At 48.2% G+C, this 18,274-nt stretch overlaps 1 protein-coding gene across 4 annotated transcripts in view; it reads right to left on the bottom strand.

The window, feature by feature from the left end:
* Window positions 1-11,974, bottom strand: part of TMCC1 (transmembrane and coiled-coil domain family 1) — a 198,636-nt gene extending 186,662 nt beyond the window's left edge. The window contains exons 1-2 of one of the 4 annotated variants that reach the window (XM_037903431.2): window positions 11,822-11,974; window positions 2,748-2,991 (exon numbers count right to left, since the gene is read on the bottom strand). The gene's annotated coding sequence lies outside the window, so the exon portion shown is untranslated. Of the gene's footprint in view, window positions 1-1,243; window positions 1,263-2,747; window positions 2,992-11,821 lie in introns of those variants that run through there. The other 3 variants (XM_037903433.2, XM_037903434.2, XM_037903432.2) reach the window with 3 other exon arrangements.
* Between the last annotated feature and the right edge of the window lie 6,300 nt (window positions 11,975-18,274).

Genomic DNA, 18,274 nt, shown 5'->3' on the forward strand with positions numbered 1-18,274 from the left:
ATCCCTGAACCTCCCAATAACCTCATCCTAAGGGTATGTCTTCACTAGCAACGTTAAACTGCTGCCGCAGCTGTGTAGTCACAGCCCCAGCACTGGGAGAGAGCTCTCCCAGCATTGTTAAAAAAAACAAGGGGTGTGGCTCCCAGTGCTGGTGAACTGTCTACACTGCCACTTTACAGCGCTGAAACTTGCGGCGCTCAGCGGAAGGGGGGGTTCACCCCCTTGAGCTAGAAAGTTGCAGCGCTGTAAAGTGGCAGTGTACACAAGGCCTAAGTGGAGCTTCGGGGAGGGACATAGTAAGCAAGATCACGATCTAGGATGTTTCTTGATCAAGGGCCTAACAACCACTCATTTGACAGACACTGGCACCTTGCCCTTCCCTTAGAGGGGATTGGTTATTTCCTCTAAAATTCTACAAGCCTAGGGTGTACAGATCTAGTCCACTGGCCACAACCAATATTCTCCAAGCACCTGTAAAATTTCAGTAAGCCAAACTGGCCAAAGCTAACCCAGAGTCAATGCACTGTTTGCGTCCCCACATGAAGACAGTCCGCAGCTGAAGCAGAGCAGTTGCCTCTAGGATGTGGGAGGGGATGAAAGGTCATCAACATGAGAAATGCTTGAGGTGGCAACTCATTCACTAAACCAGGGGTGGCCAACCTGAGCCTGAGAAGGGGGTCAGAATTTACCAATGTACATTGCCAAAGAAATAAATCAGCAGCCCTCATCAGCCCTCTTTCCCCCCACTCTACCATCCCCAGCACCTCCTGCCTGCTGGCAGCCTTGCTGATCAGCACCTCCCCCTCTCTCCCTGTGCCTCCTTGCCCGCTGCGATCAGCTGTTTCGCCCTGTACAGGAGGCTCTGGGATGGAGGGGGGAGGAGCAAGGGTGCAGCAGGCACAGGGGAGGGAGCAGGAAGGGGCGGGGGCCTTGGGGTAAAGGCCTGGGGTTGAGCAGTGGAAAGTTGGTACCTGTAGCTCCAGCCCCAGAGTCAGCTCCTATGCAAGGAGCCGCATATTAAACTTCTGAAGAGCTGCATGCGGCTCCGGAGCCACAGGTTGGCCACCCCTGCACTAAGCAATGCTGCTATGCTAGAGAAATTAATTCCCATAGCATTTTAAATTTTCTGCCTCTGCCCCCATTTGAATTTCAGGATGTTACGTATGCTACGTAATATGTATTAAATTAGTGTAAAAATGACCTAGGTCATGTAGCATGTTGTGTATTTCAGTTACACACCAACCTTTAAAAGGCCTTTCCTTCTCTTCCTCTCGTCCCCCTCCCCCTGCAAATAAAAGAGGTTGAACCATCATACTCTTCTAGAACAATGACCTGCCTTGGCTAAATTACACCATAGTGAGGTGGAAGTAGATTTTCTGCCTGCCGCTGTTAGTGGATGTCAACATGAAAATCCAAGACGGAGAGAAAAGATGGCAGTATTTATAAAGATTCATAAGGAGAAAAGACAGTAGGTAGTATCATTGCACACGCAGTGATTCCTCAAGGCTTGAAGATATAAACCTAATGGATGGAAATAATATATTTCAGGTTCTTTTTTTCTTAATGTAAGAAAGAGACTCAGCTAAATGGAACTGGAAGGCAAATAGTCAGGTAAACTGCTAACTGCTCTCTAGCCCCCAAGCAGGGAGGCATTTTCATGGGACAATCAAGTCTCTTTTCCTGTTCCCATTATGTTATATGTGGAGGATGGTCTTGTAGCTCACACATGATAGGGAATCCTGGCTCTGATGGACTTGTGACCTTGGGAAAGTTACTACTTCTCTGAGCCTGTTGAATTCTGTAAGAGAAGGATAATATTTACCTATCTCACAAAGGGGTGCTGTGAAGATTACTAATGTTCATAAAGCACTTTGAGATCTTGGGATGAAATAGAAAGTATTTTAATTTTGTTTCGGACTAAATGGTTGACAGACAAGGCATTAGCACAAGGAATATGAATCAGGTATGCCCCAGTTCTAGTCACCATTAATACAGACACCTTCTGATTTTGGACAAGACTTTTCATCTCTATGCCTGTGTCTTCATCTATAAAATAGTGAAAATACCATCTGCCTCAGAGAAGCACTGAGAGATTAGCTATGTTAATAAAACACTGAAGATTAAAAGCTCTATAAAAATTCTAAATCACTGTTACTTAAAGGAGTGAAAATGTGTGGATGAAGGACATCAGCTACAAAATAACTCGCTTTTTTGAAAGGAACCTTTAGAAGATTCCTGCAGTAGGTTCAAATGAGGTCATCTTACATATAATGCAATTCTGATATTCTGGTGCTAGTAATGCATCAGTGCACATGCGCACAATCATCCAATTTATTCTCCAAAGTTCTTTATATTTTAGCAATATGTATTTAAGAACTGCATGTCAAGGGTTCTTTTTCCCAAGGAAAGAAAAAAACCTGTCAGAACATATTTTCTTTCTAGTTTGATTTTCCTCCACTACACAAATAAAAATATTGTTTAACTACAGCAAGGGGGAGCCCAGGTTTCAAGAGTTTGCTTTCTGTTCAGCTATATAACAATTTACTACAGGGCTTCTTTACTTTCCAATTCCTGTGCAACTGAAATTGTGTTTCATTGCCTACACTGCAAGGTGACACCACCAGTTTCTGGCTCTAGTAACCAAGTGCCATTGTTTTATTTCCCACTTTTTAAAAAAAATGCATTATTTAGGACTTACACTATCTTTTTTTTTTTTTAAATAAAATGATGCTAAGAAGCATACATACCTCCAACAAATAACCACATTAACTCTTCTTTTCTTGCATAGAAGTGCTCGCAGTTATAATCCAAAAATCTTCAAAAAAAGTTTCATTTTAAAAAGTTGGAGATAAATTCCATCGGAAATAGGATGCAGTCTGAGGTGTGGGTGTAATTTGCCTTCTAGATTTGTAGACAGCTGTAGTTAGTACTTTAGGTCAGTTTCAGAGCAAACCTCCACAAAAATGCTTCTTTGTACAGGAATAAGACCTGCTGGAATTAACAAGCATAGCAAGAAACAGAAAAATCATTAATAGCTGATTGCTGCTGTTTCACAGACATATACTCATGCTCTGCTAAGTCAAAAAGTCTGATGCAGAGGAAAGAGAATTAACTACTACTTGGAACACTGAGCTTTTGACGTAAGTGCCAATGCCTTGTTAAAAACAACACCGGACTCCTTGTTGTTTTTGTGGATACAGACTAACATGGCTACCCCCTGATACTTAATGCCTTGTTAAACACCACATTTGAAATCAAAGACAGAAAAAGGATCCATTAAAATTAACACCCAAGACAGTCACTTTGAGCTATCAATGTAGAGATGGTGAAGTAGGGGGTGAAGAGTAAAAGTTCTTTAAACCTCAAGAACTTGTAACTATTACAGACTGTGTTACCATCATAGCACAGACTACCTTGTTTCATGGACATGTAAAAAGTGTCTCTGCTTCAAGGAATCCAAGGCCCAAAATGTTCATAATTGCATGTGCATAAATACACAGAACTATACTGTTTGCAAATGTAATTGTGGTAAGTGCTTGTGTAAATTATGTGCACCTATTTTTTTTTTTTTTTAAAAATCAAATCCTAAATAGTAAGTTAAAAGTGAAAGATCAGATCAGACTGCCCTGTACGAACAACTTGTTTGTCCTCTCCCTCCCCCGTTTTACAGATTTGAAAGTTTTACCAGAAACCTGTCAGAACCCAATAAGGAGAAAGAAAGCGTCTTATCTTTCATCCATACTTATGAGACCCTGGTGAAAAGCCCAACCTAGAGCTGTCTGGACTCCTACTAACATACTGCCCTGAACTCTGCTCAAAGGTTTAATCTTTTCCAGTCTGATACATTTCAAGTCTCCCTCCACACCACTGTTGGGAGACTATTCTATCTTTTACCCCACCCTCTCACCATACCAGTGGCTTCTAATTGTTGGGGTGTCTCCCCTATCCTTCCTCTTCTGCCATCTCCATTTTTGGAGTCTCTCCCCCTATGAATAGCCTGAGTATCTGTTTCTGATCAGCTCTGCCAAATACCAGCAAACTGGAGACTTATTTTTCAGGACTGCCTTTAGGGTTCTGGACAGCAGCCATGAAAATGACCAGAGATTTGTCAGTTTCAGACCACTGAGGCCTGACAAAGCTATGAACAAGCCACTGAGGCACTGAACTGTGTGCCAACTCAAATAGCACTGCTTCAGTTCATATTCCACAGGATTTAGCAGATATAGGATGAAATATTTTACTTTGGAAAAATTGTTCCCCTTTAGAAAACTCATTTACAATCTATCCTGAAAGGGAGAGATTCAGCTGTATAATTTCCATTAAGCAGACATACAGATAAGCTTTCTGCACACTGTTTTAAAAGCATTTTCTCCTTCATGTCTAAAGGATTGAGCCCACATAAACAGGGATCCAGGCTCTTGGGCAGCCATTCCATACAATCCCTCAGAATCATACTATAAAAAGCCTCAGTATATACTAAGGAATAGCCTACTACATTATAAAATAATCACTGTCCATACTGCTGAGTGAAATAGTAAACAATGGAAGTCAGTCCCAGCATGGGTATGACCTGAGACTCAGCATATGATGCCATATCACACAAGTACTCAAGAATTTCAGTCTTGTTATTGAATTTACTTGCTTTGAACCATAGATTATTTACAAATTTCTGTATCTAGGTACCTCCTTGGGTTTTGTTTTATTTTCTCCTAGCAGCATGTTAAAGGAAAATAACTCAAGAAGAATATACAAGAGTGTTACTATGTACTGCTTGGCGATATAAATTTCTTTCTAAAGCAGGAAAGACTTTGGCTGTATGCTCTTCGTATAAATTACTGACCTATCATTTTAACCTTCCTGACCAGATGATTAAGTCTGAGGATTAAAAATTCTTAATTTTTTGTTGAACAGATTTGTAGTACAGAGACAATATCCAGTTTTTTTAAAACGGTTAGATTTTTCTTAATACTAAACAAAGCATTTAGACCATAGACTTGATGCAGAAGCTTATTTTGGATCATGTATCACTGTTCCCAGGCTGCCAACTTTTACAGTAACTTTCAACTCTAAACTTTTTTCCTAATAGCTGATTTACCAGCCACTAAATCTTGAGTTTATAACAAATATTCATTTAACCGATGTGTGTGAATCTGCAAAGGTATGTGAAATAAGACATTTCTAATAAGAGAAAGGTTGAAGTTAGGGGATGGGGATAAAATTAGTTTCATGAAGCAGGGGGTCTGGATACTGGGAGAGTGGGGCTTGGTGGGATGGGGTTCCAGGTGCAGCTGGCTGGGGCTCAGTGGTTTGGGAGTCAAGGGGCTCATCGGGGTAGTCCAGTGCAGGGGGCAGTCTGGGTGCAGGGTTGGGGGTCTGGATGCGGGGGCTCTGGATGTAGAGGGTGTGGCTCAGTGGGTTGAGGGTTCAAGCCGGGGGGGGGCTCAGCAGGGAGTGATCTGGGTGCAGGGGTGGAGGTCCAGATGCACGGGGTGGGGCTCTGCAGGGGGATCTGGGTGCATGGAGGTTCTGGATGCAGGGGGTGAGGGGGCTCAGCAGGGGTCTGGATGTAGGGAGAGTGAGGCTTGGCAGGAAGGTCCTCATCCAGGGGGGCTCTGGATGTAAGGGGTGAGGCTCAGTGGTGTGGTCTGGGTGCGGGGGAGGGAGGGGGGTCCAGATGCACAGGAATTGGGTGGACAGGGACACAGCTTCCTGTACAGTGACCCCTCTTCTCCCACAGCTGAGGAGTGATAGGGGCAGGGTGTGTGCGCAGAGCTTTTTGCAGCTGGGGGAGGTTTCTGGGGGTGGAGCTAACCTGGCCCCAGTCCAGCTGCTCCTTGCAGGGGAAATGGAAATCCCAATCTCCCCCACCACCAGCCCAGCTGGGATTAGCAGCTGAGCCTGGTGCAGGGTAAGAGCCACTGGCCGGGGGCTCCGCACCCCACTGTGATTTACCTCTCCGCTGGCTGCTCTGGGCACCTGAAATGATGCACCCGCACTGCTGGGGAGGGGTGCATGACTGCTCTTGCGGCTTCCCTGTCAGAAAGTCATTTTTCTACATGGAAGCAAAGAAATCTGCAGGGGACATGAATTCTGCACGTGCACAATGGCACAGAATTCCCCCAGGTGTATATATGGAACCATAAATGAGGGGGTATATGCAAGACAGAGAAAACAGTGGGAAGAAGGAAAAGATCCTTAGGAAATCAGAAGAAACCCTTAGGTAGTGTAGAAATCTAAGTAGTGAATTTTAACTTTGGATGCTGATCAGTTTTACTTTTCAACTCAATTTTCAGCAGTGACTTATCTAACAACCACTATTCTGTAAGTGATCACAGCAAGATACAAACACCAAGTTCAACTACTTAAAGTGTGAACACTTCAACAGGAAGCTCAGTCACAGTGTAAATTTCAGAGACAGACAGCCAAAGCAGTACAGTTAACCCATCTGTAAGCATTGCATAGTGTGCAACAATTCTCTCGGAATTTGTCTTCCACTGTGTTTGGAAAACTTCCAGCGCATTTTCGGTACTACCACAGCCTACGTAAGTTGTAACTTAAGATCCAACAATTAAATACTACACTTAGTTGAGATTCACTCACACCTATTGTAGATCTGAAACATGAAGCATTTGAAATATGTATGACTTTAGCATACTTGCTAAAAACTAGTTAGTTTGGGTATTTTTAGTATATACTGTGTCTATTTTTCCAGCTGGAAAAAGTTACAATTAACATACAACGTATAGCCTGAAAAATGTACAGCCATCACTGCAATAGGAAACTTTACACCCTTTTAATTATTATTGAAGTAGTGTGAAGCCTTGGAGTCCTGTTTGACTCATCACCAAGCCTAGTCAGTCAGGGAGCATCAGTGACAAAAAGGATCATCTTCCACCTGTTTCCATGTATTTGTCACTTCCAGATTATATTGGCTCAGCAAACTACAGTAATTAAATTAGGAGGTGCTCAGAAACAAAACTGTATGATAGTTAAAAAGATGTCTATCAGGGGACTAACGCTACTACCCAGGGGGAGCAACAGAAACCCCAGCAAGAGAACGAACATTAACATTTGGCTATGCCACAGCAAAAAAGAGGCACTGGGATTCCGACCAGGTCATATCAACCACTGGTCAGTAGGTGTCCATTATAAACTGGAAGCCCCCACTCCATCCTCAGACTAATAAAAAGGAGAACCATTCAGCATCAGTTGGGTAGCTACAGCAAAGGTAGATGGTGTCTGCTGATTTGCTCCTTCACCACCCTTGTAACCTTTCCAAAGGAGAAGTGGATGCTTCTATGCCCCTGCTGCCAGCTTTGTGTGTATGGGATGGTCTCTACTACCTAACCTATGTTAACCTCCTTTTATGTCCCACTCCCACATGAGTAGCTTTACTGCTGTTCAAAGCTGCCTCAAAGTGAGATAGAGATGAGCTCAATTTCCCTGTCTCCTCAACTGTGACACTATCGTGAACCTTGTTAATGCACTCTGAAGCAGCTTGAGGCCTGGTCTAAACTGGGGGTGGGAGGGTGAGCTAAGTCGGTCTAAGTTACGCAACTTCAGCTATGAAAATAGCGTAGCTGAAGTCAATGTACTTAGAGCTACTTACCACGGTGTCTTCACTGCGGTAGGTCAACTGCTGCCACTCCCCCGTCAACTCCGCCTATACTTCTCACTCCAGTGGAGTACCAGAGTTGATGGGAGAGGGCTTGATTTATCGCGTCTTCGCTAGACGCGATAAATCGACCGAATGGATCAATCGTTCTGGAGGCAAGTGCAGATATGCCATGAAAGAGCTATAAGCAGCAATGGCAGCATTAGGTCACTATCATCTGTTCACAGACTCAGGAAGACCTTATTACAGTCATTCCCTTTCAGAGTGTTATAGAAACGGAAAGAGCTACAAATGTTTTTAAAACTTACATTCTGTTGAAATGGCTGGTTTAGCCTTCTGTATGTGCATCCCACTTACCAAAGCAAGCAGATATTTTAATTTCTGGTAGAGTGTTACTCTCCTCTTCTGCATTTCTCCTAACCTTCTCTCTGCTTCTCCCGTTTCCACTCGGGTGTTCACACCTTCACTCATGCGGTCACCCTATACAGTATGTGCAACAGCCTTCTACTTCCTGTCGACCATGCAGCCTCCTCCTACTCCAAATCTCCACAAACTCAAATCCTCCCTTTGCTGCCTGTCAGTGCCAATGATTCCTCAACCTACTACATATGATCTGTTGCTCCCATGTTTTGTTTTTGACTGTGGAACCGTAAACTCTCTGAAGCAGGAACCTTGTTTTCATATCTGTCAGAAAACACTTGATACATCATGTGTTTAAGGTGTTACATGCGTCATTGCAGCTATACACAATAGTTAAAACTGCCAACAGCCTATTCTAACCTGAATATATTTCAGAGTGGTAGCAGTGTTAGTCTGTATCAGCAAAAACAATGAGGAGGTGCCACAAGGACTCCTCGTTGTTTTTCCTAATATCTTTATACACTCAGTGTGCTGAAACAACTGTCTTTCATGCTTGATCCCTTCCCTGAAAGTGATTTTTAAAACAATTACAGCCTATTTTTTTAATTCGTTGATGACTACCAATATATTAAGTGAGACTCCATTCAGTACTCAACTTCTTACACAAGAAATATAGTTAACAGGGGGGAGGGGAATGGACATACCCGCATGTAGCATTTAATTAGGGTTTGTCTACACCAGCACTTTACAGCAATGCAACTTTCTCGCTGACGGGTGTGAAGAACACTTCCCCCCCCCGCCTCTGGAGCGCAGCAAGTTTCCGCGCTGTAAAGTGCCAGTGTAGACGGTGCACCAGCGCTGGGAGCACAGTCGTGGAGGTGGGTTTTTTTAGAGCCACATCAAAGCGCTGCCAAGTGTAGACTAGCCCATACTAAAACCAGTGAAATCAGAAATTGTCACGAAGCTGGAAAAAAGCCAAATAACCAAAACATGTTATCTAGGCATTTGCCGAACTGTTGCTGCTACAGTATCTGAAGATACCACAGCATCACCATTGGCACTGAAGGCCCACAAAGTATTCAAATTTCCTGTAGATTTAAGCAGCGTCTTTCACAAAGGCATAGCAAAGCCCAGTTTGACACACAAAGGTCACTACTTTTCAACTATTAGCTAGAGAAGGTGGAGCTCAGAAACTCTGCCCCCACCAGTTATTTCCACTCTCTGAACCACATCCATAATCCACTGCTGAGTATAAGGAGCCCTTACTTTTCCTTAGATTCACCTACACTAGCATCTGACTCACAGTTCTCTTCCTCCTACTCCCCCCAGCCTTATTCACTCCCTTCATTGCGAAATTCAAGACAGCTCCAAAACATAAAGGTGTCAAGCACAGATTTTTTTTTAAACAACCCCTCCCAAAAAAGGAGATGACAAACAAGAAAGTCGCTGCCCAGCACGTTTATGCTGAAACTTGATGATACAAACAGTCTCAGTTGACGTTTAACAACAAAACAACCTTGCACAGTCCCATTTTTTCCTCTGCCCATTTAAAGCATTCGATTCTTGCTATGGGTATTCCACCCTGGAAAGCAAGAGCAGAGACAAGTTGTTTCCAATAGCAGGACACACAGTGGGGTAGGATTAGAAGAGCCAGTTTGAACAACAGATTTAAGGGAGAAGAGGCAGTGACATTAAACTATTCCAGGATCTGATTAATAATGCTGAGGGGGCACATCCCCCCACCCCAATACTGAGAGGTTGCTCCCTCCCTTTGACTCACTACTTTCCCCCCCAGACATCCTCCCCCTCCTCCAACTGGATGGAAGGCCTGTTCCTCCCCCACTCCAGAGCAGACACTTTATTTTGGGGCAATGAGACCAGAGACCCTTAGGGCCAAGCAAGGGTGGAGGCTGGTAACAACCATCAGGAAGGGGGATTAGTGACCTCCAGGAAAGAATTCACCCATCTGGGAAGAGAAAACAAGTAGATTCAACCCCCAAAAGGAAGAGAAATATGAGCGCTCAGCCCTGGGGAGGAGGAAGACCAGAGGGATTCTGTGACAGAGAGACAGAGCGGAGCATGGGCTCCAGGCCCTGTGGAATAAGTGGAGGGGGGCGGGGGTGGAGGGGAGCTCAGGCCCTGGGGGGGACAGAAGGGCAGTTCGGGCCCCGGGGGAGGAGGGGATGGAAGGGCCCCAGGGAACAAGTGGAGCAGGGGGAAACTGAGGGAGCTCGGGTCCCGGAGAAGATGTAAGGGTCCCAGCGGGGTTGGGGGGAAGTTCAGGCCCCAGGGGGGACTGAAGGAAAGCAGGGGGGCAGAAGGGGATCTCAGGGGGGATGTAAGGGCCCCAGGGTGGTGGGAGGGACAGAGGGGAGCTCAAGCCACAGGCAGGACAGAAGAGGAGCAGGGGAGGACAGAAGGGGAGCTCGGGCCCCAGATATAAGGAAGAGGAGCAGGGCGGATAGAAGGGGAGCTCAGGCGGACAGAAGGACCCCAGGGAACAAGTGGAGCAGGGGGGAACCGAAAGGAACTTGGGCCCCGGGGGAGATGTAAGGGCACCAGGGGATGGGAGGAAGGGGAGCTCGGGGGGCGCGGAGGAAGGGGAGCTCGGGGGGCGCGGAGGAAGGGGAGCTCGGGGGGCGCGGAGGAAGGGGAGCTCGGGGGGCGCGGAGGAAGGGGAGCTCGGGGGGGCGCGGAGGAAGGGGAGCTCGGGGGGCGCGGAGGAAGGGGAGCTCGGGGGGCGCGGAGGAAGGGGAGCTCGGGGGGCGGAGGGGGCGCGGAGGAAGGGGAGCTCGGGGAGCGGAGGGGGCGCGGAGGAAGGGGAGCTCGGGGAGCGGAGGGGGCGCGGAGGAAGGGGAGCTCGGGGAGCGGAGGGGGCGCGGAGGAAGGGGAGCTCGGGGAGCGGAGGGGGCGCGGAGGAAGGGGAGCGGGGGGGGGGCGGGCCCGGGGGGAGGTGGAAGGGGAGCGGAGGGGGGGCGGAGGGGAGCTCGGGCCCGGGGGGAGGTGGAAGGGGAGCGGGGGGGGGGGGCGGAGGGGAGCTCGGGAACCGGGGGGAGGTGGAAGGGGAGCGGGGGGGGGGCGGAGGGGGGGGGCGGAGGGGAGCTCGGGAACCGGGGGGAGGTGGAAGGGGAGCGGGGGGGGGGGGCGGAGGGGAGCTCGGGAACCGGGGGGAGGTGGAAGGGGAGCGGGGGGGGGGGCGGAGGGGAGCTCGGGAACCGGGGGGAGGTGGAAGGGGAGCGGGGGGGGGGCGGAGGGGAGCTCGGGAACCGGGGGGGAGGTGGAAGGGGAGCGGGGGGGGGGCGGAGGGGAGCTCGGGCCCGGGGGGAGGTGGAAGGGGAGCGTGGGGGGGCGGAGGGGAGCTCGGGCCCGGGGGGAGGTGGAAGGGGAGCGTGGGGGGGCGGAGGAGAGCTCGGGCCCGGGGGGAGGTGGAAGGGGAGCGGGGGGGGGCGGAGGAGAGCTCGGGCCCGGGGGGAGGTGGAAGGGGAGCGTGGGGGGGCGGAGGGGAGCTCGGGCCCGGGGGGAGGTGGAAGGGGAGCGTGGGGGGGGCGGAGGGGAGCTCGGGCCCGGGGGGAGGTGGAAGGGGAGCGGGGGGGGGGGCGGAGGGGAGCTCGGGCCCGGGGGGAGGTGGAAGGGGAGCGGGGGGGGGCGGAGGAGAGCTCGGGCCCGGGGGGAGGTGGAAGGGGAGCGGGGGGGGGGGCGGAGGAGAGCTCGGGCCCGGGGGGAGGTGGAAGGGGAGCGTGGGGGGGCGGAGGGGAGCTCGGGAACCGGGGCGGGGGTATGGAAGGGCCCCGGGGGCGCGAGCGAAGCCAAAGCCCCTGCAGCCGGAGGCGGGAAGGGGCCACTTACCGGCTTAGGGGCGGGAAGCGGCACCCGGTCCCCGGCTGCTCTGGCGGCGGCTGCCCCATTCCCGGCTCCCGGCGCCGCCACCACCAACCGTCCCGCCCCACTGCAACGCGCTACGTCACCACGCAGACAACGAGATAGGTCACGCACTGTGACGTCAGCGGGCTGGGCCAGCTCAGGACACGCCCCCCAGCAGTGGGCGGAGCCCTCTCCCCAAATCAGCGCAAGCCCCGCCCCTCGTGGGAGCCGCGTTTTGAGCCCCCTCCCGCTTATGGGAGATTTGGGTTGAGGGGGGTTCCCAGGTGTGAATTTGGCCCCACCTGACTGAAGGAGGAGGGGTGCTCCTGTCATACAGTCAACTTTTATCAAGTGTCAACCGTCATTCGGCATCATTCGCCACTCAACACAGAAGCCAAGGACTAAAAACTACAACCTGGACGAGCCCAGCGCTGGGGTTGCCAACTTTCTAATGGCACAGAACCGAACACCCTTGCCCCGCGCTTGCCCCGCCCCTTCCACGAGGCCCTGCCCCTGCTCCCTGCAGCCCCCGCCCTCTGTCCCTTGCTCTCCCTCACCCTCACTCCCTCAGTTTCACAGGGTGCGGGAGGGGGTGAGGGCTCCGGCTGGGGGTGCGGGCTCTGGGGTGGGGCCAGGGATGATACTGTGAGCCCACAGTATTCTTGCCAGCAAGTTAAAAAAGTATGGCCTGGATGTCTGGACTATGAGGTGGATAGAAAGGGGGCTAGATTGTCGGGCTCCTCAGGTAGTAATCAATGGCTCCATGTCTAGTTGGCAGCCAGTATCAAGCGGAGTGCCCCAGGGGTCAGTCCTGGGGCCCGTTTTGTTCAACATCTTCATTAATGAGCTGGATGCTGGGATGGATTGCACCCTCAATGGGTGGGTGACACTAAGCTGTGGGGAGAGGTAGATAAGCTGGAGAGCAGGGATAGGGTCCACAGTGACCTAGACAAATTGGAGGATTGGGCGAAAAGAAATCTGATGAGGTTCAACAAGGACAAGTGCAGAGTCCTGCACTTAGGATGGAAGAATCCCATGCACCGCTACAGGCTGGGGACCGACTGGCTAAGCGGCAGTTCTGCAGAAAAGGATCTGGGGATTACAGTGGACAAGAAGCTGGATATGAGTCAACAGTGTGCCCTTGTTGCCAAGAAGGCTAATGGCATATTGGGCTGCATTAGTAGGAGCATTGCCAGCAGATCGAAGGAAGTGATTATTCTGCTCTATTCGGTACCGGTGAGGCCACATCTGGAGTATTGCATCCAGTCTTGAGCCCCCCACTACAGAAAGGATGTGGACAAATTGGAAAGAGTCCAGCAGAGGACAATGAAAATGATTAGGGGGGCTGGGGGAGACGCTGAGGGAACTGGGCTTATTTAGTCTGCAGAAGAGAAGAGTGAGGGGGGATTTGATAGCAGCCTTCAATTACCTGAAGGGAGGTTCCAAAGAGGATGGAGCTCGGCTGTTCTCAGTGGTGGCAGATGACAGAACAAGGAGCAATGGTCTCAAGTTTCAGTGTGGGAGGTCTAGGTTGGATATTAGGAAAAACTATTTCACCAGGAGGGTGGTGAAGCACTGGAATGGCTTACCTAGGGAGGTGGTGGAATCTCCATTCTTAGAGGTTTTTAAGGCCCAGCTTGACAAAGCCCTGGCTGAGATGATTTAGTTGGGGTTGGTCTTGGTTTGAGCAGGGGGTTGGATGAGATGACCTCCTGAGGTTTCTTCCAACCCTAATCTTCTATGATTCTATGAGGGGTTTGGGGTACAGGATGGAGCTCCAGGCTGGGGCCGAGGGGTCTGGAGGGTGGGAGGGGGTTCTGAGGTGGGGCAAGGGGTTGGAGCGCAGGAAGGGTTCAGGGTGCTGGATCCAGGAAGGAGTTCGGGTGTGGGAGTGGGCTCTGGGCTGGGGCAGGGGTTGGGGTGCGGGAGGGGATGCAGGCTCCAGGAAGGAGTTTGGGTGCAGGACGAGGCTCAGGCCTGGTGTGGGAGAGGGTGAGGGGTGCAGACTCTGGGCGGCGCTTACCTCAGTCGACTCCCTGGAAATAGCAACATGTCCCTCAGCTCCTAGGCACAGGGGTGGCCAGGCAGCTCTGCATGCTGCCTCCACCCACAGGCGCTGTCCCTGTATCTCCCACTGGCTGCGGTTCCCGGCCAATGGGAGCTGCAGAGCCAGTGTTCTGGGCAGGGGCAGCATGTGGAACCCCCTTTGCCATCCCTCCACCTAAGAGACCGCAGGAACTTGCCGTCTGCTTCCAGGGAGCCGTGCAGAGCCAGGTAGGGAGCCTGCCAGCCCCATGCCAACCGGACTTCTAGTGGCCCTGTCAGTGGTGCTGACAGGAGCCGCCAGGATCCCTTTTCAACCAGGTATTCTGGTCGAAAACTGGACCCTTGGCAATCCTACCCAGAGCATCATCAACTCCTGCAGCTGCAAATGACCCCAGTACTCCTGGGCACCTTAGCAGAAGTAAGATTTAAATCAGTTGAAGCTTTTCTGGAGGGGTGACACAAACAGGAGTAGGGAACACATACAGGCACATGTGATTTCAATCTTTATTCAAGATAACCCAGAAGTGATAGGGTTAGTCTGCATTATTTTTGGGTGGGGTGGGGATGAGATCTTCAATGTTAACCCAAAGTACCTACCAACACAGTTTTTATGCTTTTGCTGTGTGTGGGGGGGTATATATGGCAGTTTACATTGAGTCCTGGAAGACCTCTAGCCATCCCTCACTACAAGAATGGATGTACAGCGCTGTGTGCTACACCCATTGAAACAGTTCAATAGCTGTCTTTTGTCTCTGCTGCCCTGGTCCAGTATGCTGAAGATCTTGATTTAGGCAGCTGAGGGCAGTCCCTGAAATACAGTGAAGCATCTGCTTGCTGGATAGCCTCCTTTTAGATGAGACGGGTATTATATTTGGAAGAGAAAGAAGAATAAGAGGGCAGCAGATACAGGCGAAAGTAACTTCAAGTACTGCGCTCTCCAGTAAATGGACAGTGTGCTCAAAGGTGTAGTGCATAACCCATCTATTTTGTGGGTTTCTGTAAGGCCATAACTGCTCAATGTAAGCTCTAATCCAGAGGGAAAGCAGAGGACCCACAAAATCCTTGTTTGTAGCCCAATCACTTGCATTTCTGCTTCCTGGATCATATTGTTATGCTGGAAGGTGTCAATGGCTGCTATCAATCACAGGCCTGAAGCTGATGGGTGTGCTAAGGGTGTGTAGTAGAGTGGGATGGTTAGTGGTGGCGATGCTGGGAGCTGGGGATGGGACATCCACCACCAGAGCAGCCAGCAACACTAAGGTCCCTAGGAGAAAATAGGGAGCCTGGTCAAATAAATTATATGGTCTGATTTCCATCAGGGCCAAGCAGGCCCCACACAGCCTGGCTCAGAAGACTATACCTTAGTGCTAGCTTTGCCTTATGGCCACTTCCTTTTTTTGTGTTCAGTCCATCTCAGCTGGAATAGAGAATCAGGCCTAGTGAATGAATTTGGCCCACAGTAGCTTGCCCAAAGTGTTTTAGCTCCGGCACTTTGCTTCTACTCCCCTTCTTGTGATGTGAGATCCTTCTGCAGCGGGAGCAGCATTATTAATGCTTACAGTAGACCCCACCAGGAGGGTGTACTGATTAGAGGGATACACGGATCAAACAATGTGCCTTTTAGAAAAGACGAAAGCAACATGGTGGATTTGTTTCACAACAATGCCACAGATCAGAACCCAACAGAGATTATTACATTCAGCTGATCTGTGACATTATCCAATGTGACTGTGACTGTGTATTTTTAGAAGTTGTAGTCCTTTGTGTGGAAGCTGATTTGATGAAAAAGTGGCCTTGATCTGGGTTTGTCTGATGCAATTAATGTAGTAATGGTGGAAAAGTCTGAAATGTATATGACTCATTAAAAATAATACCCATTTCTTTTGATGTTAACATTCATATTTCCTCTTAAATCACATATATTAATCTACGCTGGCCAATATTCCTCCCTCTACTCTTCTTCCTCTGTCCCCCCTCCCTACCCCCACCAAATCACAGCAGGCCAGTATAGCTGGAGGCAAAAAGAGAACTCTGACTATGCTATGTTAGGGTGTGGAGAGTGGCATGAGCTGCATTTTGAATTTAAGCACTGCCAGCTGAATTTATAGTCACAGGAGGACCAGCAAGTACATGGATCTTGACATGGCAAAAGAACCTAAAGGCAGGAAAGAAAAAATCTGAGGATCCTTGCACGCTAAAGCTAATACCCACCATTGACAATGGCACTGCTGAGCTGTGGAAGCAGAATTCTATGGTGGGTGTTTCACCATTTAATAACACCCCATTCGTGCTCCAGTGAATGGAGTGGCCAGTTTCAGTAGTCAAAAGACATCTTATGCTTCTTCATAAATGATTAGTCCTCTAAGGTTCCCTGCTGTGCACTGCATGAGGATTTGTAGGATCTAGAGAAGTGGTTCTCAACCAGGGGTATATGTACCCCTGGGGGTACACAAAGGTCTTCCGGGGATACATCAACTCATCTAGATATTTGCCTAGTTTTACAACAAGCTACATAAAAAGCACTAGCGAAGTCAGCACAAACTAAAATTTCACACAATGACTTATTTATACTGTTCTGTATACTATACTGAAATGTAAGTACAGTATTTATAATTATATGGTAAAAAGGAGAAAGTAAGCAATAGTGTGCTATGACAATTTTGTATTTTTATGTCTTATTTTGTAAGCAAGTTCTTTTTAAGTGAGGTGAAACTTGGGGGTACGCCAGACAAATTAGACTCCTTAAAGGGGTACAGTAGTCTGGAAAGGTTAAGAGCCACTGATCTAGAGCTAATGTCAAGTAACTTAGGGACAAAAGGTAGGGGTGTTTTTGTTTTATTGTGTTGTTTTCCTTTATTGTTTTTACAAGTTTAGAAATTAACAAGAATCTTTTTATCATGTTTTAAAACATCAGTGTACACTATTTTTGGGGCAATCTCTCTTTGGCAAGGAAATCCCAAACACTAGGATACTGTGTCTGTGCATAAGAACCAGAGAGTGAAACTGATGCGTCCAGTTTCATTGCCTAAAACTAGAGGAATACACAAAGTAAACAAACAACATAAATGGTGGGAAGCAGATAAGATTTTTTTTTCTGTTTGTATTTATCATTTCATAAGAAATGCACCATTCAATAACTTATTGAGGTCAGACCCCAGGTAGGCAACAGTTTGGCTTTTTATATACACCAGACTAAGAATAACATCACTCACAATCCTGTTAAAAATTCAAAAGCCCCCAGATCATCTGTGGTTTTAATCGTTATGCAAAAATGACAGACCAGGCATCCAAGCAAGTAATTATAACATGACTAGACCCTATATAAAGGGATCACATATTGCATGTTTTGGCATAGTTATTTATGTTTTAAAAGAGGTCAAAACCAGCATCTATGAAGAAGTAGTACATTTATAAATAAGTAAAATTGATTTTAAATGTTTAGCTTCAGTACTTAGTAATAATTTTTGAGTAATATATAGATGGCATTTCATATATATATTTCTGTTCTATTTTATGGAGCTTCTTATACTACACCCTATATATATATATATGAATTTATTGGCCTGATTTTCAGAGCTACTGAAGTAAATGGAAACACCTTTGAAAAATCAAGCCAGTTCATGTGTACACACATGCACACACAGGTCAGATTTTTAGACCTGCATGTGTATAAATGTGTACAAGGAGCCACATCCTTAGACAATCCTCTGTTTTAGGAAACCACCCTAAAGTATCCATGTGAAAGAATTCAAGGGCACGATCTGGTCTCCGGTAATCAAGTGATTAACCTAAAACCAGATTCCCTCTCTCCTTACATAGGTGCATAGGAGAGCAAGCTGGAGGATTGATTCACCATTGCCCTGCACCTTGAGCAGTCATTTATACCGGGGCAAAATTAATGTAGGAGATTATTCTGATTTGGTGGCACCTTGCTCTGGTGTAAATAACTGTCCAAGATGTCAGGCAATGTTGAATTAAGCCCTGTAAGGGGATCTGCTTGGGAAACAGGTGGGAGAATGCCTTTGGAAGTCTGATCTGCACAACCAGTGATGGGTCTGGCTTGAGCCCAAAGCTGGGATGTTTCCTTTTCTGCTACTTACTTGGCTTGCTAGAGGAAAACACATCACTGACTGACTATTCTTTTTGCTGCTGAATCATTCCACTAACTTGCAATCCACAAATGTACTAAGCACAATTCTGCTTAACCTTTATCAGGCCACCTTGATAAAGGCAGGTCGGTAACAGGGGTAACTGTTAAACATGCCCTTCAGTAAGATGAGTGTCCCTGTACTTGTTGGGATCCATCTTCACTCCTTCTTTCCTCTGGAGGCTTTGCTGCTGTTTGCTACGTTTTTTTAACTATACTTTTATATGTGCTTCCTTACATCTGAA

This window comes from Chelonia mydas, chromosome 7, assembly GCF_015237465.2.
Source record: "Chelonia mydas isolate rCheMyd1 chromosome 7, rCheMyd1.pri.v2, whole genome shotgun sequence".
NCBI lineage: Eukaryota > Metazoa > Chordata > Testudines > Cheloniidae > Chelonia > Chelonia mydas.